General features: G+C 52.4%; 2 long non-coding RNA genes across 4 annotated transcripts in view; both read right to left on the bottom strand.

Annotated features, from left to right (window-relative positions):
• Positions 1-8: 8 nt before the first annotated feature.
• On the bottom strand, positions 9-11,770 carry LOC141278638 (uncharacterized). The gene is made up of 6 exons (XR_012331697.1): positions 11,684-11,770; positions 11,539-11,583; positions 10,304-10,871; positions 9,517-9,912; positions 2,217-7,618; positions 9-1,186 (listed from the first exon to the last, which is right to left on the bottom strand). It is a non-coding gene; the product is annotated as an uncharacterized lncRNA (long non-coding RNA).
• A 577-nt stretch (positions 11,771-12,347) lies between these two features.
• LOC141278637 (uncharacterized) overlaps positions 12,348-16,532 on the bottom strand; it is a 29,033-nt gene continuing 24,848 nt past the window's right edge. For 2 of the 3 annotated variants that reach the window (XR_012331694.1, XR_012331696.1), the window contains exons 4-5: positions 14,432-14,999; positions 12,348-14,040 (exon numbers count right to left, since the gene is read on the bottom strand). This is a non-coding gene — a long non-coding RNA (uncharacterized lncRNA). The remainder of the gene's footprint in view (positions 14,041-14,431; positions 15,000-16,532) is intronic. The other variant, XR_012331695.1, reaches the window with a different exon arrangement.

Here is a 16,532-nt window from a genome sequence, read left to right as displayed (position 1 = left end):
GGGAAGGGGCGGGGCTTCTTCCAAGGCGCTGGGGTACCACCTCCTTTTACCCGTTTCTGGTCCTTCATGTCCAGCCATGGCCGCCGGTGGGTGTGTCACTTAATATGCTGATATAGTAAATTCAACATGTGATGAGACTCAGGGTCAGTTGGAGGTCACATTCGTTGCCATCTTGGTCCCAGCTGGGTCCATCTCTTTGTTTGTTTGTAGCTTCCTTTCTTATCTCTGGACCCCTTAACTTAAATACTTAGGGGAACTCCTGCTGAAGGTGGGGGTGCAGGACAGCCCTGTGAAAAGTGGGTACACGGGTCCTGAGCAGAGCCTGGAGCAGCTCTGACAACAACAGGAGGCTGAGACGGGTGGCCAGTCTGACGCCCACACTGGGGCCTCTGGTCGACATGCGGGGGGGGTCAGCCGGGGGCACGTGTCAGAGAAGGTTCTCGGTGTTTACACAGAAGATGTGAACGTGGGCCCAGATGCACAGCTGCCTGCAGACGCTGCTACAGAAACCCCTGATTCTTTCCTGAGAAAACTGGTGGGCGGTCATTCAGGCAACAGGGCAAACAGCTTGCTCTGGAGGCTCTTGTGGGGAAGTGGGGACTTAGCAACAGGGGCTCAGCCTGCGTAACCCCAGAAGCCCTCCCAGGACAGCCCCAGAACCACTTCTGGAATGGCAAGGAGAAGTGGGTCTTCCACCTACTAGGCGTGGTGCAGAGGGCTGGGGTCTACAGGGCCGCCCTCCCCTTCAGGGACTGGCTGGGAGGCTAACAGGACCTAACATATGCTTGTGGCTTGTGTCCTCACAGGTGATATGGGTCACAGCACGCAGTAGGCATTACCTCGAGGCAAGTGCGCACGCTGAGCGTCCCGTTAGTGAAACAGCATGGTAGCATGCTTTCTCCTTGGGAAGGGTGACTTCAGGTACGAGGTCCTTGAAGAATTCTAAGCAGAGTGTTTTATCATGGCAGCTCAGACGAGGGCCATGACAAAGACTTCCATGTCACATCAGACTAGCCAGAAATGTGGTCCTGAAGGCTATTCGTGGGCTATGGAAATGTAGCTCTCCTTAAGGAACGTGCAGTGTGTTGCCCATCACTCGGCATATGCAGAGGGCCTCCGAGGGACCGACCTATGGGCCTCGATGATGGTCAGCAGGCCCACAGGGGTCTGGAGGTACTCAGTGATCCTGGAGGGAAATGATGCACATCAGAGGGGCCTAGGAGTCCTGAAAAGGGTACTTCCTTTAAAATAAAGAGGAACAGCGACTAACACTTCATGGAAACAGCTGCATGTCTCCCTTTCTGTACGGATACTCAAGGCCTTTCCTCGAGGAAAGTACTCACGTTGCGTTTCCCTTTAGCAATAGAGCATGGCAGGCTGAGCTCCACCCCGGCCATAGAAGCACCCGCTTTAGATAGAGGAAACTCATTTTCTTCCCAGAACCAGGCCTACAGTGGCTAGTGGTCTGTCAACAGCAGTGAATTTCAGGTCCCTCAAGGCACCATGCATGGCGCTTTCAAAATGGGAAAGCAAGGCTACTTCCATCAGTCCCCCTTTTCCATGGGCACACGCAGCATACATCCCTGTGGTTTCTAACAAGTCAAAAGGGACACAGGTTACCCAGTGTTTCCTTCCCCGTATCAACTCCTCGAAGCAGAGTGTTCTGCATCTACTTAACTGCCTCAACCAAGGTACGCCCTAGCTAGGCTTCCGGGCCTGTGGCTCTTCAAAAGCCTGCAGTGTTACATGAAGAACCGGGCTTTAGATGCAGTAGGAACGCAAGACGACTTTCTCCTGGAGGCAGGGTGACTTCAGGCAGGAGGTCCTACATGGAATGCGAAGCCAAGGGTTTCTCTCAGTGCAGCTCAGACTAGGGCAATGACTCAGCCTTCCCTGGCATGTTGGACGTGCTAGACCAGTGTTGGTGACACTCTGGGAGAGCTGGGGATTTCAAGATGACCCAAGAAGGACTCCAGGGTGTTGCCCTACACACGGCACATACAGAGTGGCTGTGAAGGGCCACGGGCCTGGAAGTTGCTTAGCAGGCCCAGGGGGAAATGGGGCGACTCACTGTTCCTGCCGGGAGTAGGGTGCCCACGCTGGGCTCCTAGGTGTCCTGAAAAGTGTACTGCAGTTAAGATAATGCAGAGCAGTGGTTTTGGCCTCATGGAAACTGCTGTACGACTCGGCTTCTGCACGGAAATTCAGGGCCTTACCTTGAGGCAAGTGCTCATGCTGAGTGTCCCAGTTGTGATGAAGCATGGTAGGATGCTGAAGTCCTCCTCGAGCAGAGTGACTTCAGGTACGAGGTCCTCGAAGAATTCTGAGCAGAGTGTTGTCCCATGACAGCTCAGATGATGGCCATGATGAAGACTTCCATGGCAGGTCGGACTGGCCAGAAATGTGGCCCTGAAGGATGTTCGCAGGCTATGGGAATGTAGCTCTCCTTAAGGAACGTGCAGTGTGTTTCCCATCACTCAGCATACGCAGGGGGACGCTGAGCGACCGACCTATGGGCCTCGATGTTGCTCAGCAGGCCCACAGCGGTCTGGAGGTACTCAGTGATCTTCAAGGGAAAAGGATGCACACCCGAGGGCCCTAGGAGTCCTAAAAAGGGTAGTTCCCCTAAAATACAGCAGAACAGCGGGTAAGACCTCATGGAAGCAGCTGCACACCTCCCTTTCTGCACGGATACTCAGGGCCTTCCCTCGAGGCACATACTCACGATGAGTTTCCCTTTAGCTGTAGAGCATGGCAGGCTGAGCTCCACCCCGGCCGTGGAAGCACCTGGTTTAGCTAGAGGAAACTCATTACCTTCCCAGAACCATGCCTACAATGGCTAGAGGCCTGTCAACAGCAGAAATTTCAGGTAGCATCAAGGCAGCATGAATGGAGCTTTCAAAATGGGAGAGCAAGGCTAGTTCCATCAGGCCCCCATTTCCATGGGCACACGCAGCATACAGCCCTGTGGTTTCTAACAAGTCAAAAGACACACACATTACCCAGTGGTTCCTTCCCTGAATCAACTCCTCGAAGCAGGGTGTTCTGCATCTAGCAAACTGCATCAACCAAGGAACACCCTAGCTAGGCCTCCGGGCCTGTGGCTCTTCAAAAGCCTGCAGTGTTACACGAAGAACTAGGCTTTAGATAGAGTTGGAAGCAAGCCGACTTTCTCCTGGAGGCAGGGTGAATTCAGACAAGAGATCCTAGATGGAATGCAAATCCAAGGGTTTTTGTCAGTTCAGCTCAGACTAGGGCAATGAGTCAGACTTCCACGGCATGCCGGACGTACCAGAACAGTGTTCGTGAACCTGTGGGAGTGCTGGGCATTTCAAGCTGTCCCAAGAAAGAGTGCAAGCTGTTGCCCTACACGCAACATACACAGAGTGACTCCGAAGGGCTACGGGACTGGATGTTGCTTAACAGGCCCAGGGAGGCCTGCGGGTACTCAGGCTTCTGGCCGGGAATATGGTGCTGACCCGAGTCTCTTAGGTAACCTAAAAAGGGTACTGCGGTTAAGATAATGCAGAGCAGCAGCTGCAGCCTGATGGAAACTGCTGCACGCCTCTGCTTCTGCAGGGCAATACGGGGCATTACCTACAGGCAAGTGTTCTTGCTGAGTTTCCCGTTAGCGACACAGCATGGTAGGATGGTAAATTTCTCCCCCAGCAGAGTGACTTCAGGTACGAGGTCCTCGAAGAATTGTAAGCAGGTTTTCTCACGGCAGCTCCCCTTAAGTTAGGTGCAGTGTGTTGCCCATCACTCAATAAACAGAGGGCCTCCGAGGTTCCGACCTATGGGCCTCGATATTGCTCAGCAGCCCCACAGGGATCTGGAGGTACTCAGTAATCTTGGAGGGAAAATTATGCAAACCCGAGGGGCCCAGGAGTCCTAAAAAGGGTACTCCCGATGAAATAAAGCAGAACAGCGACTAAGACCTCATGGAAACAGCTGCATGCCTCCCTTTCTGCATGGATACTCAGGGCCATACCTCGAGGCAAGTACTCACATTGAATTTCCCTTTAGCTCTAGAGCATGGCAGGCTGAGCTCCACACCGGTCATAGAAGCACCTGGTTTAGATACAGGAAACTCATGTTCTTCTCATAGCCAGGCGTATAGTGGCTAGAGTCCTGTCCACAGCAGTGAATTTCACGTACCTTTAAGGCAGCATGAATGGAGCTTTCAAAATGGGAAAGCAAGGTTAGTTCCATCAGGACACCATTTCCATGAGCACACGCACCATACAACCCTGTGCTTTACAAGTCAAAAGAGACACAGGTTGCCAAGTGGTTCCTTCCCTGAATCAAATCAAATCCTCTAAGCAGGGTGTTCGGCATGTAGTGAACTGCCTCAACCAAGGCATGCCCTAGCTAGGCCTCCGGGGCTGTGCCTCTTCAAAAGCATGCCGTGTCACACAAAGAACTGGGCTTTCGTGGCAGTCAGAACGCAAGCCGACTTTCTCCAGGAGGCAGGGTGCCTTCAGGCAGGAGGTCCTAGATGGAAAGCGAAGCCGAGAGTGTTTCCCAGTGCAGCTCAGACTAGGCCAATGAGTCAGACTTCCCCGGCACGTTGGACGTGCTAGAACAGTGTCTGTAAACCTATGAGAGTGCTGGGGATTTCAAGCTGTCCCAAGCAGCAGTGGAGTGTGTTGCCCTACGCTCGGCATACACAGAGTGGCTCCGAAGGGCAACGGGCATGGAAGTTATTTCGCAGGCCCAGGGGGGCCTAGGGGTACTCAGTGTTCCTGCGGGGAATACGGTGCCCACGCGAGACTCCTAGGTGTCCTGAAAAGCGTACTGCTGTTAAGATAATGCACAGCAGAGCTAAAGCCTCAGGGAAACTGCTGCACGCCTCCGCTTCCGCACGGAAATTCAAGGATTAACCTACAGGCAAGTGCTCACGCTGAGTGTCCCGTTAGTGACACAGCATGGTCGGATGGTGAATTTCTTCTCGATCAGAGAGATTTCAGGTACGGGGTCCTCGAAGAATTGTAAGCAGAATGCTTTCCCATGGCAGCTCCGACAATGGCCTTGACGAAGTCTTCCATGGCACGTCGGACTGGCAAGAAATACAGTCCTGAGGCTTTTTGAGGGCTCTGGAAATGTAGTTCTCCTTATGGAACATGCAGTGTGTTGCCCATAACCCGGCATACACAGAGGGCCTCCGAGGGACCGACCTATGGGCCTTGATGTTACTCAGCAGGCCCACAGGGGTCTGGAGCTACTCAGTGATCCTGGAGGGAAATGATGCACACCCGAGGGGCCTAGTAGCCCTGAAAAGGGTACTTCCTTTAAAATACAGCAGAACAGCGACTAAGACCTCATGGAAACAGCTGCATGCCTCCCTTTCTGTACGAATACTCAGGGACTTTCCTCAGGCAAGTACTCACGTTGCGTTTCCCTTTATATCTAGAGAATGGCAGGATGACCTCCACCCTGGCCATGGAAGCACCAAGTTTAGCTAGAGAAAACTTATTTTCTTCCCAGAGCCAGGCATACAGTGGCTAGAGGGCTGTCAACAGCGGTGAATTTCAGGTCGCTTCAAGGCAGCACGAATGGAGCTTTCACAACGGGAAAGCAAGGCTAGATCCATCAGGCCCCCATTTCCATGGGCACACGCAGCACACATCCCTGTGGTTTCTAACAAGTCAAAAGAGACACAGGTTACCCAGGGGTTCCTTCCCTGGATCAACTCCTCGAAGGAGGGTGTTCTGCATCTAGCCAACTGCCTCAACCAAAGTACGCCCTAGCTATGTCTCCGGGCCTGCGGCTCTTCATAGCCTGCAGTTTTACATGAAGAACTGGGCTTTGGTGGCATTCGGAACAAAAGCCGACTTTCTCCTGGAGGCAGGGTGACTTCAGGCGGGAGATCCTAGATGCAATGCAAAGCCGAGGGTTTTCTCAGTGTAACTCAGACTAAGGCAATGAATCCGACTTCAGCGTCATGTTGGACGTGCTAGAACAGTGTTCACGAAATTCTGGGAGTGCTGGGGATTTCATGCTGTCTCATGAAGGAGTGCAGTGTGTTGCCCTATACTCGGCATACACAGTGTGGCTCCGAAAGTGTACGGGCCTGGAAGTTGCTTAACTGGCCCAGTGGGGCCTGGAGGGACTCACTGTTGCTGCTGGGAATAGCGTGCCCACGCGAGGCTCCTAGGTGTCCTGAAAAGCGTACTGCCATTAAGATAATGTGGAGCAGTGTCTTCGGCGTCATGTAAACTCCTGCATGCCTTGGCTTCTGCACGGCAATTCAGGGCCTTACCTTGAGGCCAGTGCTCACACTGAGTGTCCCGTTAGCAACACAGCATAGTAGGAGGGTGAATTTCTCCTCGAGTGGAGTGACTTCAAGTACGAGGTCCTGGAAGAATTGTAAGCAAAATGTTTTCCCATGGCAGCTCAGACGACGGCCATGACGAAGACTTCCATGACACGTTGCACTGGCCAGAAATGTGGTCCTGAGGCAGTTCGAGGGCTCTGAAAATGTAGCTCTCCTTAAGGAACGTGCAGAGATTTCCCCATCACTCGGCATACACAGAGGACCTCCGAGGGACCGACCTATGGGCCTCGATGTTGCTCAGCAGGCCCACAGGGGTCTGGAGCTACTCAGTGATCCTGGAGGGAAATGATGCACACCCGAGGGGCCTAGGAGTCCTGAAAAGGGTACTTCCTTTAAAATACAGCAGAACAGCGACTAAGGCCTCATGGAAACAGCTGCATGCCTCCGTTTCTGTATGGAGATTCAGGGCCTTTCCTCGAGGCAAGTACTTACGTTGAGTTTACTTTTAGCTCTAGGGCATGGAAGGCTGAGCTCCACCCCGGCCATGGAAGCACCTGGCTTAGATAGAGGAAACTCATTTTCTTCCCAGAGCCAGGCCTAGAGTGGCTAGAGGACTGTCAACAGCAGTGAATTTCAGGTAGCTTCAAGGAAGCATGAATGGAGCTTCAAAATGGGAAAGCAAGATTAGTTCCATCAGGCCCCCATTTCCATAGGCACACACAGCATACATCCCTGTGGTTTCTAACAAGTGAAAAGAGACACAGGTTACCCAGCGGTTCCTTCCCTGAATAAACTCCTCAAAGCAGGGTGTTCTGCATCTAGCGAACTGCCTCAACCAAGGTACGCCCTAGCTAGGCCTCCAGGCCTGTGGCTCTTCAAAAGCCTGCAGTCTTACACGAAGAACTGGGCTTTAATGGCAATCGGAACGCAAGCCGACTTTCTCCTAGAGGCAGGGTGACTTCAGGCAGGAGGTCCTAGATGTAAGGCGAAGCCGAGGGTTTTCCTCAGTGCAGCTCAAACTAGGGCAATAAGTGAGACTCCCACGGCATGTTAGACATTCAAGAACGGTGTCTGTGAACCTCTGGGAATGCTGGGGATTTCAAGCAGTCCCAAGAAGGAGTGCACCGTGTTACCCTGTACTCGGCGTACACAAAGTGGCTCTGAAGGGCTATGGGCCAGGAAGTTGCTGAGCAGGCCCAGGGGGGCCTGGGGGTACTCACTGTTCCTGCCGGGAGTATGGTGCCGACGCGAGGCTCCTAGGTGTCCTGAAAAGCGTACAGCCGTCAAGATAATGCAGAGCAGCGGCTTCAGCCTCATGGAAACTGCTGCATGCCTCCGATCCTGCACGGCAATGCAGGGCCTTACCTTGAGGCACATGCTCACGTTGAGTGTTCCGTTAGCGACACAGCATGGTAGGATGCTGAATTTCTCCTCGAGCAGAGTGACTTCAGGTACTAAGTCCTCGAAGAATTGTAAGCAGAAGGTTTTCTCTCGGCAGCTCCCCTTGAGGAAGGTGCAGTGTGTTGCCCATCACTCGGCATACACAGAGGGCCTCTGAGGGACCGACCTATGGGCCTCGATGTTGCTTAGCAGGCCCACAGGGGTCGGAGGTACTCAGTGACCTTGGAGGGAAAATGATGCAAACTCAAGGGGCCCAGGAGTCCTACAAAGGGTACTTCAGTTAAAATAAAGCAGAACAGCAACTAAGAACTCATGGAAACAGCTGCACGCCTCCTTTTCTGCATGGATACTCTGGGCCACACCTCAAGGCAAGTACTCACATTGAGTTTCCCTTTAGCTCTAGAGCATGGCAGGCTGAGCTCCACCCCGGTCATGGAAGCAACTGGTTTAGATACAGGAAACTCATTTTCTTACTAGAACCAGGCGTATAGTGGCTAGAGTCCTGTCAACAGCACTGAATTTCAGGTATCTTTAAGGCAGCATAAATGGAGCTTTCAAAATGGGAAAGCAAGGCTAGTTCCATCAGGCCCCTATTTCAATGGGCACACGCACCATACATCCCTGTGCTTTCCAACAAGAGACACAGGTTACCCATTGGTTCCTTCCCTGAATCAACTCCTCGAGGCAGGGTGTTCTGCATCTACTGAACTGTCTCAACCAAGGTACACCCTAGCTAGGCCTCCAGGCCTGTGGCTCTTCAAAAGCCTGCAGTTTTACACGAAGAACCCGGCTTTAGTGGCAGTCGAAATGCAAGCTGACTCTCCTGGAGTGATGGTGACTTCAGGCAGGAGGTCCTAGATGGAATGCAAAGCCAAAGATTTTTCTCACTGCAGCTTAGACTAGGGCAATTAGTCAGACTTCTCCGGAAGGTTGGATGGGCTGGAACGGTGTTTGTGAAACTCTGGGATTGCTGGGGATGTCAAGCTGTCCCATGAAGGAGTGCAGTGTGTTGCCCTGTACTCGGCATACACAGAGTGGCTCTGAAGGGCTACGGACCAGGAAGTTGCTTAGCAGGCCCAGGGGGACCTGGGGGTACTCAGTGTTCCTGCCGGCAATACGATGCCGACGCAAGGCTCCTAGGTGTCCTGAAAAGCATAGTGCCGTTGAGAAAATGCACAGCATCGGCTATGGATTCATGGAAACTGCTGCACGCCTCCGCTTCCGCACGGCAATTCAGGGCCTTACATTGAGGCAAGTGCTAACGCTGAGTGTCCCGTTAGCGAAATATCATGGTAGGACACTGAATTTCTCCTCGAGAAGAGTGACTTCACGTACAAGGTCCTCGAAGAATTATAAGGAGAATGTTTTCCCATGGCAGCTCAGACGATGGCAATGACAAAGAATTCCATGGCACGTCGGACTGGCCAGAAATGTGGTCCTGAGGCAGTTCGAGGGCTCTGGAAATATAGCTCACCTTAAGGAACGTGCAGTGTGTTGCCCATCACTTGGCATACATAGAGGGCCTCCGAGGGACCGACCTATGGGCCTCGATATTGTGCAGCAGGCCCCCAGGTGTCTGGAGGTACTCAGTGATCCTGGAGGGAAATAATGCACACCCGAGGGGCCTAGGAGTCCTGAAAAGGGTACTTCCTTTAAAATAAAGCAGAACAGTGACTAAGACCTCATGGAAACAGCTGCATGCCTCCATTTCTGTACGGATACTCAAGGCCTTTCCTCGAGGCAAGTATTCATGTTGAGTTCCCCTTTAGCTCTAGAGCATGGCAGGCTGAGCTCTATCCCGGCCATGGAAGCACCTGGTTTAGATAGAGGAAACTCACTTTTCTCCCAGATCAAGGCCTACAGTGGCTAGAGGCCTGGAAACAGAAGTGAATTTCAGGTAGCTTGAAGGCAGCATGCATGGAGCTTTCAAAATGGGAAAGCAAGGCGTGTTCCATCAGGCATCCACTTCCATGGGCACACACAGCATACATCCCTGTGGTTTCTAACAAGTCAAAAGAGACACAGGTTACCCACGGGTTCCTTCCCTGAATCAACTCATCGAAGCAGGGTGTTCTGCATCTAGCAAACTGCCTCAAACAAGGAACGCCGAAGCTAGGCCTTGGGCCTGTGGCTCTTCAAAAGCCTGCAGAGTTACACGAAGACCTGGGCTTTAGTGGCAGTCGGACTGCAAGCCAACTTTCTCCTGGAGGCAGGGTGACTTCAGGCAGGAGGTCCTAGATGGAATGCAAAGCCGAGGGTTTTTCTCAGTGCAGCTCAGACTAGGGCAATGTGTCAGACTTCCCCAGCATTTTGGACATGATAGAACCTTGTTCGTGAAGCTCTGGGAGTGCTTGGGATTTCAAGCTCTCCCATGAAGGAGTGCACTGTGTGGGCCTGTATTCGGCATACACAGAGTGGCTCCGAAGGGCTACGGGCCTGGAAGTGGCTTAACAGGCCCAGTGGGCCCTGGGGGTACTCACTATTCCTGCAAGGAATAGGGTGCCCACGCGAGGATCCTAGGTGTCCTGAAAAGTGTACTGCTGTTAAGATAACGCAGAGCAGTGGCTACGGCCTCATTGAAACTGCTGCACACCTCCGCTTCTGCACGGCAATTCAGGGCCTTACCTTGAAGTAAGTTCTCACGGTGAGTGCCTCGTCAGCAACACAGCACGGTAGGATGCTGAATTTCTCCTCGAGCAGAGTGAATTCAGGTACGAGGTCCTTGAAGAACTGTAAGCAGAATACTTTCCCATGGCAGCTCAGACGACGGTCATGACAAAGACTTCCATGGCACGTCGGACTGACCAGAAATATGGTCCTGAGGCAGTTCGAGAATTCTGGAAATGTAGCTCTCCTTAAGGAACATGCACTGTGTTGCCCATCAGTCGGCATACACAGAGGGCCTCCGAGGGACCGACCTATGGGCCTCGATGTTGCTCAGCAGGCCCACAGGGGTCTGGAGGTACTCAGTGATCCTGGAGGGAAATAATGCACACCCGAGGGGCCTAGGAGTCCTGAAAAGGGTAGTTCCTTTAAAATACAGCAGTACAGCGACTTAGACCTCATGGAAACAGCTGCATGCCTCCCTTCTGTCCAGATACTCAGGGCCTTCCCTCGAGGCAAGTAGTCAGGTTGAGTTTCCCTTTAGTTCTAGAGCATGGCAAGCTGAGCTCCACCCCGGCCGTGGAAGCACCTGGTATAGAGAGAGGAAAATCATTTTCTTCCCAGAACCAGGCCTACAGTGGCTAGAGGGCTGTCAACAGCAGTGAATTTCAGGTAGCTTCAAGGCAGCATGAATGGAACTTTCAAAATGGGAAAGCAAGGCTAGTTCCATCAGGCCTCCATTTCCATGGGCACACGCAGCATACATCCCTGTGGTTTCTAACAAGTCAAAAGAGACACAGGTTACCCAGTGGTTCCTTCCCTGAATCAACTCCTCGAAGCAGGGTGTTCTGCATCTACTTAACTGCCTCAACCAAGGTACGCCCTAGCTAGGCTTCCGGGCCTGTGGCTCTTCAAAAGCCTGCAGTGTTACACGAAGAACTGGGCTTTAGTGGCAGTCGGAACGCAAGCCGACTTTCTCCTGGAGGCAGGGTGACTTCAGGCAGGAAGTCCTAGATGGAATGAGAAGCCGAGGGTTTTCCTCAGTGCAGCTCAAACTAGGGCAATGAGTCAGACTTCCCCGGCATTTTGGACGTGCCACAGCGGTGTTCGTGAAACTCTGGGAGTGTTGGGGATTTCAAGCTGTCCCATGAAGGAGGGCAGTGTGTTGCCCTATATTCGGCATACACAGAGTGGCTCCGAAGTGCTACGAGCCTGGAAGTTGCTTTGCAGGGCTAGGGGGGCCTGGAGGTACTCACTGTTCCTGTCGGCAATAGGGTGCTGACACGAGGATCTCAGGTGTCCTGAAAAGCGTACTGCCATTACCATAATGCAGAGCAGCGACTACGGCTTCATGGGAACTGCTGCCACCCTCTGATTCTGCCCGGCAATTCAGGGCCTTACCTCGAGGCAAGTGCTCACTTTGAGTGTCCCGTGAGCCAAACAGCATGGTAGGATGCTGCCTTTCTACTTGAATAGGGTGACTTCAGTTACGTAGTCTTCAAAGAATTCTAAGCAGAATGTTTTGTCATGGTCGCCTAGACAACAGCCATGACGAAGACTTCCATGGCACGTCGGACTGGCCACAAATGTGGTCCTGAGGCAGTTTGATGGCTCTGGAAATGTAGCTCTCCTTAAGGAACGTGCAGTGTATTGCCCATCACTTGTCATATACAGAGGACCTCCGAGGGACCTATGGGCCTCGATTCTGGTCAACAGGCCCACAGAGGTCTGGAGGTACTCAGTGATCTTGGAGGGAAAAGGATGCACACCCGAGGGGCATAAGAGTCCTGAAAATGGTACTTCTTTAAAATAAGGCAGAAACCCGATGAAGACCTCATGGAAACAGCCACATGCCTCCCTTTCTGCATGTCTACTCAGGGCCTTACCTCGAGGCAAGTACTCAAGTTGAGTTTCCATTTAGCTCTAGAGCATGGCAGGCTGAGCCCCACCCCGGCCATGGAAGAACCCTGTTTAGCTAGAGGAAACTCACTTTCTTTGCAGAGCCATGCCTACAGTGGCTAGAGTTCTGTCAATAGCAGTGAATTTCAGGTAGCTTCAAGGCAGCATAAATGGAGCTTTCAAAATGGGAAAGCAAGGCTAGTTCCATCAGGCCCCTATTTCAATGGGCACACGCACCATACATCCCTGTGCTTTCCAACAAGAGACACAGGTTACCCATTGGTTCCTTCCCTGAATCAACTCCTCGAGGCAGGGTGTTCTGCATCTACTGAACTGTCTCAACCAAGGTACACCCTAGCTAGGCCTCCAGGCCTGTGGCTCTTCAAAAGCCTGCAGTTTTACACGAAGAACCCGGCTTTAGTGGCAGTCGAAATGCAAGCTGACTCTCCTGGAGTGATGGTGACTTCAGGCAGGAGGTCCTAGATGGAATGCAAAGCCAAAGATTTTTCTCACTGCAGCTTAGACTAGGGCAATTAGTCAGACTTCTCCGGAAGGTTGGATGGGCTGGAACGGTGTTTGTGAAACTCTGGGATTGCTGGGGATGTCAAGCTGTCCCATGAAGGAGTGCAGTGTGTTGCCCTGTACTCGGCATACACAGAGTGGCTCTGAAGGGCTACGGACCAGGAAGTTGCTTAGCAGGCCCAGGGGGACCTGGGGGTACTCAGTGTTCCTGCCGGCAATACGATGCCGACGCAAGGCTCCTAGGTGTCCTGAAAAGCATAGTGCCGTTGAGAAAATGCACAGCATCGGCTATGGATTCATGGAAACTGCTGCACGCCTCCGCTTCCGCACGGCAATTCAGGGCCTTACATTGAGGCAAGTGCTAACGCTGAGTGTCCCGTTAGCGAAATATCATGGTAGGACACTGAATTTCTCCTCGAGAAGAGTGACTTCACGTACAAGGTCCTCGAAGAATTATAAGGAGAATGTTTTCCCATGGCAGCTCAGACGATGGCAATGACAAAGAATTCCATGGCACGTCGGACTGGCCAGAAATGTGGTCCTGAGGCAGTTCGAGGGCTCTGGAAATATAGCTCACCTTAAGGAACGTGCAGTGTGTTGCCCATCACTTGGCATACATAGAGGGCCTCCGAGGGACCGACCTATGGGCCTCGATATTGTGCAGCAGGCCCCCAGGTGTCTGGAGGTACTCAGTGATCCTGGAGGGAAATAATGCACACCCGAGGGGCCTAGGAGTCCTGAAAAGGGTACTTCCTTTAAAATAAAGCAGAACAGTGACTAAGACCTCATGGAAACAGCTGCATGCCTCCATTTCTGTACGGATACTCAAGGCCTTTCCTCGAGGCAAGTATTCATGTTGAGTTCCCCTTTAGCTCTAGAGCATGGCAGGCTGAGCTCTATCCCGGCCATGGAAGCACCTGGTTTAGATAGAGGAAACTCACTTTTCTCCCAGATCAAGGCCTACAGTGGCTAGAGGCCTGGAAACAGAAGTGAATTTCAGGTAGCTTGAAGGCAGCATGCATGGAGCTTTCAAAATGGGAAAGCAAGGCGTGTTCCATCAGGCATCCACTTCCATGGGCACACACAGCATACATCCCTGTGGTTTCTAACAAGTCAAAAGAGACACAGGTTACCCACGGGTTCCTTCCCTGAATCAACTCATCGAAGCAGGGTGTTCTGCATCTAGCAAACTGCCTCAAACAAGGAACGCCGAAGCTAGGCCTTGGGCCTGTGGCTCTTCAAAAGCCTGCAGAGTTACACGAAGACCTGGGCTTTAGTGGCAGTCGGACTGCAAGCCAACTTTCTCCTGGAGGCAGGGTGACTTCAGGCAGGAGGTCCTAGATGGAATGCAAAGCCGAGGGTTTTTCTCAGTGCAGCTCAGACTAGGGCAATGTGTCAGACTTCCCCAGCATTTTGGACATGATAGAACCTTGTTCGTGAAGCTCTGGGAGTGCTTGGGATTTCAAGCTCTCCCATGAAGGAGTGCACTGTGTGGGCCTGTATTCGGCATACACAGAGTGGCTCCGAAGGGCTACGGGCCTGGAAGTGGCTTAACAGGCCCAGTGGGCCCTGGGGGTACTCACTATTCCTGCAAGGAATAGGGTGCCCACGCGAGGATCCTAGGTGTCCTGAAAAGTGTACTGCTGTTAAGATAACGCAGAGCAGTGGCTACGGCCTCATTGAAACTGCTGCACACCTCCGCTTCTGCACGGCAATTCAGGGCCTTACCTTGAAGTAAGTTCTCACGGTGAGTGCCTCGTCAGCAACACAGCACGGTAGGATGCTGAATTTCTCCTCGAGCAGAGTGAATTCAGGTACGAGGTCCTTGAAGAACTGTAAGCAGAATACTTTCCCATGGCAGCTCAGACGACGGTCATGACAAAGACTTCCATGGCACGTCGGACTGACCAGAAATATGGTCCTGAGGCAGTTCGAGAATTCTGGAAATGTAGCTCTCCTTAAGGAACATGCACTGTGTTGCCCATCAGTCGGCATACACAGAGGGCCTCCGAGGGACCGACCTATGGGCCTCGATGTTGCTCAGCAGGCCCACAGGGGTCTGGAGGTACTCAGTGATCCTGGAGGGAAATAATGCACACCCGAGGGGCCTAGGAGTCCTGAAAAGGGTAGTTCCTTTAAAATACAGCAGTACAGCGACTTAGACCTCATGGAAACAGCTGCATGCCTCCCTTCTGTCCAGATACTCAGGGCCTTCCCTCGAGGCAAGTAGTCAGGTTGAGTTTCCCTTTAGTTCTAGAGCATGGCAAGCTGAGCTCCACCCCGGCCGTGGAAGCACCTGGTATAGAGAGAGGAAAATCATTTTCTTCCCAGAACCAGGCCTACAGTGGCTAGAGGGCTGTCAACAGCAGTGAATTTCAGGTAGCTTCAAGGCAGCATGAATGGAACTTTCAAAATGGGAAAGCAAGGCTAGTTCCATCAGGCCTCCATTTCCATGGGCACACGCAGCATACATCCCTGTGGTTTCTAACAAGTCAAAAGAGACACAGGTTACCCAGTGGTTCCTTCCCTGAATCAACTCCTCGAAGCAGGGTGTTCTGCATCTACTTAACTGCCTCAACCAAGGTACGCCCTAGCTAGGCTTCCGGGCCTGTGGCTCTTCAAAAGCCTGCAGTGTTACACGAAGAACTGGGCTTTAGTGGCAGTCGGAACGCAAGCCGACTTTCTCCTGGAGGCAGGGTGACTTCAGGCAGGAAGTCCTAGATGGAATGAGAAGCCGAGGGTTTTCCTCAGTGCAGCTCAAACTAGGGCAATGAGTCAGACTTCCCCGGCATTTTGGACGTGCCACAGCGGTGTTCGTGAAACTCTGGGAGTGTTGGGGATTTCAAGCTGTCCCATGAAGGAGGGCAGTGTGTTGCCCTATATTCGGCATACACAGAGTGGCTCCGAAGTGCTACGAGCCTGGAAGTTGCTTTGCAGGGCTAGGGGGGCCTGGAGGTACTCACTGTTCCTGTCGGCAATAGGGTGCTGACACGAGGATCTCAGGTGTCCTGAAAAGCGTACTGCCATTACCATAATGCAGAGCAGCGACTACGGCTTCATGGGAACTGCTGCCACCCTCTGATTCTGCCCGGCAATTCAGGGCCTTACCTCGAGGCAAGTGCTCACTTTGAGTGTCCCGTGAGCCAAACAGCATGGTAGGATGCTGCCTTTCTACTTGAATAGGGTGACTTCAGTTACGTAGTCTTCAAAGAATTCTAAGCAGAATGTTTTGTCATGGTCGCCTAGACAACAGCCATGACGAAGACTTCCATGGCACGTCGGACTGGCCACAAATGTGGTCCTGAGGCAGTTTGATGGCTCTGGAAATGTAGCTCTCCTTAAGGAACGTGCAGTGTATTGCCCATCACTTGTCATATACAGAGGACCTCCGAGGGACCTATGGGCCTCGATTCTGGTCAACAGGCCCACAGAGGTCTGGAGGTACTCAGTGATCTTGGAGGGAAAAGGATGCACACCCGAGGGGCATAAGAGTCCTGAAAATGGTACTTCTTTAAAATAAGGCAGAAACCCGATGAAGACCTCATGGAAACAGCCACATGCCTCCCTTTCTGCATGTCTACTCAGGGCCTTACCTCGAGGCAAGTACTCAAGTTGAGTTTCCATTTAGCTCTAGAGCATGGCAGGCTGAGCCCCACCCCGGCCATGGAAGAACCCTGTTTAGCTAGAGGAAACTCACTTTCTTTGCAGAGCCATGCCTACAGTGGCTAGAGTTCTGTCAATAGCAGTGAATTTCAGGTAGCTTCAAGGCAACATGAAGGGAGCTTTCAAAATGGGAAAGCAAGGCTAGTTCCATCAGGCCCCCATTTCC

Source organism: Tursiops truncatus, chromosome 4, assembly GCF_011762595.2.
Source record: "Tursiops truncatus isolate mTurTru1 chromosome 4, mTurTru1.mat.Y, whole genome shotgun sequence".
NCBI classification, from domain to species: Eukaryota; Metazoa; Chordata; class Mammalia; order Artiodactyla; family Delphinidae; genus Tursiops; species Tursiops truncatus.
The sequence above is the reverse complement of the archived record's forward strand: the minus strand, read 5'-3'. Positions and strand labels throughout refer to the sequence as shown.